The sequence below is a fragment of the Falco peregrinus genome, chromosome 3 (assembly GCF_023634155.1).
Source record: "Falco peregrinus isolate bFalPer1 chromosome 3, bFalPer1.pri, whole genome shotgun sequence".
NCBI lineage: Eukaryota > Metazoa > Chordata > Aves > Falconiformes > Falconidae > Falco > Falco peregrinus.
The window spans coordinates 41598130-41608240 of record NC_073723.1 but is presented as its reverse complement, the minus strand read 5'-3'; positions in this window follow the sequence as shown (position 1 = coordinate 41608240).

Genomic DNA, 10111 nt, shown 5'->3' with positions numbered 1-10111 from the left:
ATGTTCAAACAGCACACAAAACCATATAAGGCTGGAGTTTGCAGGCTTTTTATCAGCCAAAATGGGGGTTTTATCTTGGGGTTTTCAGTCCCTCAAGAACCTCAGAATCAGGCCCCAAGAACTTTCTGCAAAGTTGCACAAATGCAATAAAAGAAAAAAGGTTAATGCATATTTTAGATACATACAATTACGCTGTTGCTTTCTTCTTTCTTAGGAGAAAAGATGCAAATGTTTTGAGTCACATCATTCTAATTCTTCATCTCTCTCCTTAGTTCTTCATCATTTTCACAAGGAAAAAGAAGAAAGGCCTGATTTTCTGCTGGGTATGGGTAAATAGACATATTGTGCCCCTAGATTTGAAAAGGAGATGAGGGGATGGGATGAGAGAGTGAGGAATCATGGGGTATTTATTTTTTCTCTTAGTTTTGTATTTGAATAATTCTTGTGTGTTGCATTCCTGACTTCTTTTTCCTTTGGCTTATTGCACCATTTTATTTTTCTCTGTGCATTTTGTTTACTTTAGTGATGTAAGCATCAAGCCCTAAGAATAGTTTTATTTATGCTTTACTTATTAAGGTCAGTGTAACTCAGCTCATCATGTAGTTTGGCCTTGTACAATACAGAGGTATAGTTCAGTGACTGAGAAATAAGTTTTAATCCCAGAAAATGCACATATGTATTAAGAAAATGCACATTTGTATTAAAATTAACTGTCATTATTTTTTCAACAACAAATGGTTCTTGTTTTCACCCTAAAGCAGAAAATAGGAAGTGATGTTAAAGGAAAGGCAAGTCTTTTTATCAAATACAGTTTCGGTGGTTCTTGTACCCTGTTCTGTGCAGGACTTTTATATACTCATTCTACTGTTTGAGTATGTCCTGCTAATGCAGTGCGATCCAACCTCGGCAGCTGTGGAGACATTGAATTTATACAGATTTAAGCAAAAATAAAAGATTCTGAAGATAATTTTCCTGTCTCAGTTCCCTTATTTTTCCATAACATTAAATAGGTGAAGGGGAAGCCTTCTCGGGTGGTCTAGGATCAGTGCACGGATAAATAGTAGAGCTTATCGTTTGTTTTCTTGTTGATCTGCTAAACTTAGACGCAACTAAACTGAAGTCCCTGCCACAAAAGTGTTCACCCATGGCTGTGTGAATCACCCTCAAACTGTTTCTTGCCCACATCTGATCTTTGAGGTTGTCTTTGATAGCAGCAAGCTTAATGGTAGCAAATGCATTTATACAAACTCCTGACATCTCTAATGACTAATGAGAGAAAATTTAATAGGAGGGATATTTTCTTCCTTATTTCTGTTTGCTTTTATTGTCATCTTTTAAGATTTAATGACCTAATCCTTATCCCTTGGCCTGACAAAGAGTTTTCCAAAGGATGTACACTGGTATTAGCATTAACACAATTTATATATTAGCAACTGTACAATAATATCAAGCAGAATTCATCAGCCATCCATAAATGCCCATCAATGTCACAGTATCTACCTGTTACATTGTATGAAGATAACAAAAGATTGTGAAAAAGAGTAACAAAAAAAAGGTGCTTCAGTGACCGTTTGAATTAAAATGTAATAACTCTACACTAATATATGCTGTGGAAAAGTACCAGCTGGCGCCTGGACTGACAATAAAAAGTCACTAAAAAAAGGGAGTTTTCCGTTGTGTGCAAGATTTGAATAATGATATTTTGCTTATGATGGAAATAAAAAAATCTATCCATTTCCCACAGAACTAAAACTTCTTAGACTATGTTGTTCTTAAATCAGTGAATACGGTATTTTGTTACCTGGTAATTCACTCCAGGCCATGCCGTTACTGAATGTCCATTTTATTTCTACTGCTGCAAGGGGAACTGGCAAAACTTGGAGTTGAGGGTAACTGGATGCAGGGACCCACGTGTTACACCATGGTGAGCAGCTCAGAAAACCCCAGCCCCAGGCGGGACCACGCAAGGCTCCGTCGCTCCTGCAGCAGCTCTGCAGCAGAGTGCCTGCACATGGCACGATGTGCCCACCTGGACCTGCAGCGCCTGAGTCCCAGCGTCACTAGCCCTGGGACAATCTTCTCGGATCACCCAGGGCTGCACATCTGCCTGGAAATGCAGTGTCTGCCTGGATGAGGACCAGCAGGCTCCTGGCAGCCTGTCCCAGAGCCGCAGACCCGGGCTTTAGGATGTTGCCGTCTTTGGGGAAGTTTACCAAGAGCTCCAGTCAGCAGTTATCTCTGACTTGGTCTTATACAAACTGGTCCCTCATGGTTCACATCTATGGCTCTAGGTGGGCCTGACCACTTTTTACACAGGAGAAAATTAATCTTCATCTGTCCCGGGGACCCTGGACTTAACAGCAAGAAACAGAAAAAGAATCAGAATGAAACAGCATTTTAGCCAAAACCAGCAGAAACGAGGCAAAACAAGCTAACCCAATGTCTTGACATGCACAAGAAAGCTTGCAGCATTTGAAGACAAGGGAAAGCTTCCAGATGATGGGAGGGTGAAATGAGAAACTGCATAGAATGGAGAGTGCATCGGGGCCAAGGAAGGTTGAAGGTAAATCAAGCTGAACTTCTGCATCTTGGCTCAAGATAACAGTAGGTCCATGAATCTTCCAATGTTCAAAAGGAAGATTTCAGCAAATTACTAAGAGGTGAAAGAAAGAGACTGAAGAGCGTGCAAAGAGGACATGGAGGAGAGTCACTACACACAACAGGCTCTGATAGTCAGTAGAGTCTTGGGGATGACTGATGAGAGAAACGAGTCTTGGTACCAGCAAGGGAGTCAGCACATAATTAGCTGGACTTTCCTCGTGTGATTTGATTTGCATTGCTGTCTATTTAATAGTTGTCAGTGGATTTGCAGTCAGAGTCAGAGCCAGTCTGGGATGGGGGTGAAAGAGAAAGTAGAAGATCATAGGGGAACAAGCTGGCCAAGACCCAAGTAAGAAGTTATGGAGCAGGGAATGACAGACAAAGAGGGGAAGAGTCAGTGAGAGAAGAAACCAGAGGGAAGATTCCTTCAACAAGAGCTAGAGGTATCAGATAACAAAAATAAATTGTAAGGAAACCGGGTGGATGATGTCACTGACTTACATATTCTTCAGGCTACTAGCTATTGGAAAGAAGTACCTCAGGGAAAAATCTCCTGGAAATCATTTTCCTGTTTCAAAGAGAATTCACAGAGGTACAAAAATACCTACAAAGGTCTGGTTATGCATATGAAAAAAGTGGAACGCACTGCATGAATTAGATGCTCCCAATTCCACTGGGAACACAGTGGGATGATGGCAGACCAGGGCCCAGATTTAGCAAAGGAATAAGTAAACGTTTGAGAGCTTTGTAGAAAAAGTAACTGAAATCATGCAAGAGGAGCTTCTGCCAGGAAGTGGTGAACATGATCAACCATCTCTGAAGTCAGGATGGGCTTATATCTGAATACCTCATTTGAGTGGTTCCTTCTTAAATTTTCCTTCACCATGCAACAACCTTAAGAATAACAATATTTTCTCAATTAAATACTGAACCTGTCATTAAAGTGTAAGAAGGAAAATATCCAACAGTGCACAAACTCTTGTGCTGAGTCCATTTCAAATCTCCATAAGCATTAGAATAGTTATTGAACAGTCACTACATCAGTCAGTTTTTGAAGGACCTTAATAAGACTATATATAAGCTAATATGCTGTTCTTTATATCAGATCTAATGAGAGCAACTTTGCACGTAACTTACTGATTTTTTTTTAAACTTATGTCCGTAGCATAAACCCCTCAGCATTTAAGCAAAGATTTCCTGTTTGTTGATGTACTACATTGCTAAAAAAAGACAGTTGTGGGGTTTTTTTTGGCAGAGGTAAACATAAAGCAGGAACACAAAAATGGTTATCTTGCTTTTACACAGACCTAAATCTCATATAAAGCAAAGCATATTTGTTCCCTGACCAGCATGTTGTATATCAAATTTCTGTTCAAGTAATCTTTTAAGGGTGAATTATGCACTTTGAAAATGGGAACCAACTTTCATTACAATCAAAGAATGAAGGAGGTAAATGTTAAAAGAAAGAAACTGTACCTCCCTGTTCAAAGTGCAGTGCTGTATGATCTGTGCTGCGACTGCAGAACGCAGAGGTGTAATGCAGAGGTGTAACACCTTCTGACAGAAGCACGCTACACTTGGGAGACTGCAAGAGCAAACTCCTTTTCAAGAAGTTCCCTCAGGTTTTTATATTTGCTGTTTAGCAATCCTTGTTTTCTAAAATCATCTTTGGAGTAATTAAGTCTCAAATTCTGTGAAGGGACACCTGTTAATCCTGGAAGAGCTCATCTTCTTAATCACTACAGGTGAAGGAAAAGTTTCTGTCAAATACTTAAAATTAGAAAGGCTGAATAAAAAAATGATTTAGTGCAAAATCATGAAAGATGCCTAAACATTTAACATAGTATATCACATAGGTCTTAAGCTGTGACTTAAAATGGGTAAATGTAAAAATTTTGTTTGGAATGAGATTCTATTCATACATTTAATAAAATTATTTGGCAGAAAATATAAAATACTTATTGAAAGAGGCTGAAGATGATTCAAAGTATATGGGAAGCATCTTTTTTTTTTCCCAAAAGATAATCTTGTTCATACAATAATTAAGGCTACAACCTATGAAATTAAAGGAATGAGACAAGCAAGAGATCAAACCAGGTGATAACACTGGGCCCTTCTGAAATTACGGTTTTTAATCAAAGAATCTCTGAAATCCAATCTTTCAGATAGCAGTCCAGACATGAACAACAGCAGATGAGAAAATGAAGTTAGAATTTCCTTTTAGATACAACTCTAAATATGCTTGAGAAAATGCTGGTTATATTCTGTTGTCGAAAATACACTTCTCTAAATGCTAGGGTCTTAATTTGCCTCTTTTGAACTAGACAGGCTTTATTCTTGACAACTTAGACACAAGATCATAAATTAACTATAACATATGTCATCATCCAGATTAACTTGTGGGTTCCTTGTTTGAACCGGTTTTGAGTTGACCACAAATCTAAACCCTGTTGGAATTCTTCTGAAGCATGTTTTACAAAAATGGAAAATCCTGTCAAACAGCAGTGCACATGCATGCTATATTGCCTAACCGTTGTCAAGATGAGGAGCAGGTAAAAAGAGGACTTAAAAAAAAAAAAAAAGAATAAAAATGTTTGAGAACAAAAGGAAGAAGTCATATATTTTGCACTAGCCATAACTCTATAAAAATCTTTCTAATCACAACCGAAGCCTTTGCAATGCAGACATATACAGCACCTTCCTTTTGTTATGTGGTGTAGAGAAACTGGCACTTCTTGAGCTCAGCCAGTGCTGGCACCTAAGCTGTTTTAATCATCTACTTTAGCCTGAAGTAAACTGTTCCTTGCAAGTGCCAGCCGTAGAATTATAGAACAATGGAATATCCTCAGTTCAAAGGCACTCATAAGGATTGTCCAGTCCAACTCCTGACTCTATACAGGGCAACCTAATTGTTAAAGCATATATATAAGAGTGTTGTCAAACACTGGCAGGCTTGGGGCCATGAGCACTTCCCTGGTGAGCCTGTTCCAGTACTTGACCACCCTCTCCGTGAAGAACTTTTTCCTGCTATCCAACCTGAACTTCTCCTGGAGCAACTTTAAGCCATTCCTGTAAGTCCCATCACCGGACACCAGAGAACAGAGATCAGACCTCCCTCTCTGTTCCCCTTCATGAGAAAGTTGTAGACAGCAATGAGGTCACCCCTAAGTCTTTCTCTAAGCTGAACAATATCCTCATCCACTACTCATAAGTCATGCTCTCTAGTTCTTTCACATTTGCTGCCCTTCTTCAGACATTAGAATATTTTAATATCCTTATATTGTGAAGCCCCAACCTACAGACAGTACTCAAGGTGAGGCCGCACCAATGCTGACTATAGCAGAACAATCACTGCTTTTGACCTGTCTCTCAGGGTTGATCATAATGGAAGTCTAGGACACTGCTTAGATGAAGGCATCTGCCCTGTAGACACCTCCATTGGGAGAGATGAATCCTGCCTTTACAGTTCAACTCAAAAAATAAGTGTAGTAAGGTTGGACTCCTAAAGAGGGCATCCACAGCCCAGCGTTCAAAGTGAATGCCCCTGGACTGGACCACACTTCCATTTGAAAGTGAGGATGGCCACTGCTCACACCTCTTGTCTGACTGCTGCTTTGAAAAATTCATTCAAGTACGTCTGTGGGACTCCCCTGCATATGGACAAGATTACTCAGGTGGGCAAGAAAAAATTGCTTGCAGAGGGCAAGATTGCAAAACCATAGGCCTGAAGTAGCTGAATCATTAGGGATCAGAATTAATTTCCTCCTTTTACATAATGACTACAGAAGAAACCAAATAAAGCATGGAGACCTGGGCTGTCTCAGTGGTGACATGCACAACAGTCAGGTTCATCCTAGCTGAGTCAAACTCCTCCTAGTTACAGCGAAGAGTAATGAATGGATATGCATATGTATGATACACTTATAATTTTCAACAACTATTTTAAAGTCTTAAGTGGCATTTAAGTGGCAGAGGAATAAAATGATGTATTAAGTAAAGGCTTTGTTAGCTGGCATAATTCCCAGAATGTACTATGGAAAAATTTATTATTTATTAGTAGGTGATATTTTTTTAAACATTTGTGTATGTTTTCTCACAGCCTCTGAATAAAGAGAAGGCCAAACTATTGCAAAAAGGGGGTATTAATTTAAAATTTCACCTTAAAGTAAAGGTGTATGGCTTATGCTGTCACATAAGATTTTACTTTTGACAAACCAGTGTGTCTGGATTTGTTCAGAGAGCAAAGAAGTCCTGTGCATTTCTGAGAGCTAAGTAATTACTAAAAGACTAACAAAATAATCTCAAAACAGCTGACAAGTTTTAGGAGAGCTAACTGAGATCCAGCCATCTTGAGGCTGAAAGGGATTGTTGTGATCACCTAGATTTGTGGCCCTACGCACCACATAAGGAGGTGTTATAAAAAGATGCCCATGTAATAAAGTAAAAATAAAAGTATTACGTTCAAGTCTTCCATTGTAATGAACTTTGTTGAAATAAAGGCACCAGTTCAAAGGATTTCATTCTGCCAGGTAAGTGTAGACAGAAAGCAATATATGAATCAGAAATGCTTCCACATATAGATATCTGGGAAAGCATTTATCTCACCTGCATGTTCTCCCTCAAGGCTTGTCTCTATGAAGGGCTCTGTCACAGTAGGTGTTAAAGAGAAGTTGAACATAAGAACTGAATTGGGAAGAGTCTACCTTTATGGTAGTAAGTGTTGTCCTCAGGCCCCTGGAAATGAACCATAGCCATTCCCTTGACTAGATTAGCAAAGATTGCTTGCTCCAGCTTCTGCTGAAAGTTCATGTCTGTACAAAATACAAAAAAATACGCTAATAAAATCAACCATCCCAATAACTCTACACATACCCTCTTATTACCATGCAATATCTAAGTGCTTTTTGGCAGATGATGAACGAGCTTTTGACATGCTTTAAAAATAAGCCTGCTTCACAAATGAGAAAAATAAGAATCCAGATACAATTTACTGAGATTTAAGGGCTGTGTCTGAAGTGTATTCTGGGATGAGAGTCCTCCTCCACATATTCCTGGGCTACTGCCCAAACATAACAGAAGTTTTTCTCTTCTCTTTCCTTTCCTTTTTTTGACATGATAGCACCAGTCAAGAAGGGACTCTATCAAGTATGTTCCTTCAAGTTCCTCTTCGGAAAGTTGTTTCTAGTTCCAAAGCACCAGACCCCTATTCTGAGAAAATAAAGAAAGAAGTCAAAGGAGTTTAAAACCTGCTAGGATTAATTTTTCTCTGATAAATTTGTCTTTATACTTCCATTGGTACATTTGGTTACATCATAAGATACTTAGGAGAAAAATCATGTCTTTTTCTCAGCCTTGCACTGGACTGAGTGTATCATTTGAGCTGAATGAATAAAAGAACACGACTTAGTTAACATTTCATCTAACTCCAATTTCTAAGGCTGTTACGCACCCATTATACTTCCTTCTTCTTCCAATACCAAATACATTGCCTTCTATTTCTGGCAGGAGATAGTTTATCCATATCTTGACGCTCAATCTGCAGCATCAAATCACATAGGTTTAAATATTAAAACATATAACCAAAAACAGTCTATGCTTTTTATGTTTTGACACTACATCCATGCTTAAGAACTCTATTCAGTTCATCTACATATGCAGAAATACCTAAATTACGCCTCTATTGTATATACTGTGCACAAAGACCTAATTCCCTTGCCCAGTCCTTGGATAGAATCAGGCTTTGAACCTCCTTCTAGTCCAGACTTTCTGAACCAGCACTGTTAACCTGTTCTTTAATTAAACCAGTGTCTACCTTTCTTGAACTAAACCACTAAACAGTTGTTTAGCCTTTTACAAAGTTCCTACAAATCAGACTAAATAAGACTATGCACTTATTACATTTAATTATCTCAATTTCCTTTGCTTGCTTGCTAGCTTGCACATTTTACTCTGTTGTCTGTAAACGAACATGGTTACAGTCACCTTGCCTGTCACGTATCTAATACTGCATGAGTGACTAATGGTTCCTGGACAAGAGGCTGGGAAACTGCTTTTGGTTTCTGATTAGAAATTTCTGAGGAGGTATTATACTTCCTTCCCACAAAAATAAGCATTAATGAAACTTAATAAATCTAAAAACACAGATTCTTGCAAATTCACTGTGACACACCACAGGTAAAACCACACTTTTGCAGCTCCAAGCTGATGTACACCACATGCTTGAAGCTGTTATTCTTTTCTGTACTGTGTCATGCTCTGCTTCATTTGCCTACGGATAACTGGGACACCGAGGAGCATGCAGACATTCAAATACATACCCCCTGGAGTGGAGAGTCTGGGAGCGCTTCTAGTCTCAGGTGGGTCTGGTTTCATACTTGTGCACTGGAATGAGAGTCTGAGGTACCCTCAAGGTCAGGTGGTCTGCAAGCTGTGTAGGAACAATGATGCACTCCAGCAAATCCCCTGTCTAAAAGATCAGGGAACCAATATCCCAGAAGGTAGCATATTGCATACCTGGAGGCCAGTCTTTCAGCCTAAACAATTTTTGGATGGACTGTAAGGAAAACCATTTTTGTGTGGCTTTTATTTTTTCTTCTGCAGATGCTTTCCTTGTCTTCTCCTTTTCCCAGAGAAGACTTGCATGCACACCTGTGGTTCTTGGTTTTGATGAAGTTCAAAAGGGTTCTGGTCATTTATGAATGACAAAATTTTTATGAAGGTAAATTGGGAAGTTTTTTCCTAGCAATTTTCCCTAGTGCATTGCATTGTAAACTAATGCCATGGAAAGGTTGGTGCCAGCAGAACAAGAATATGTGGATGTTAAAATTAATAAAAACCCATCATTGGATACAGAAATTCTGTGCTAACAGCTGATGGCTGAACACTACTCGTGAAGCTTCACTGCTGCAACTGGTTGCACTCAAGCAGACCCTGGACACAGTCAGATGAAAGCTTGAACTTAGAAGGTCTTTTCAAAAAAGATCTCTGCAGGTCATGCGTCTACATTCCTTACAACTTCTTGTGTATTACATAGCTTAGATTTCTTTTGTGGTCATTCTACATAGTAGGGTTGTTTTATTTACACTGATCTTTTAAATCACCTGAACAAGTAAACCTGTCTATTAGGTGCAAAGAATGAAGTGATGTTATTTCAGAGGGGGTAAGGAAAAGAAGTGCTGAACAAAGTTTCACATGTCTTCAGTCATTTTGCAAAAATACACTGATTTGCTGCCAAGGCAGGCTGACTTTTAGCACTGCTTTGGTGTCCTCCAGAAGATTCTACAGCCTGTGACTGTCAAGGTAAACTGTTGCTTTTCAAGTTTTATATTTGTGATGCATTGTTCAATAAACCTTAAAGTAAAAAACTGGAAATGAAAATAGCTAAGATTTCTGAACTGTCCAGCTGTTCCATGTGAGTGTCTTATGTATAACCTAGAGACCTAGGACAACTGCTGAATAGGTAGTTGGCATGGGGTTGAAAAACTAAGACCAAGAAACTATGAGCTTTGTC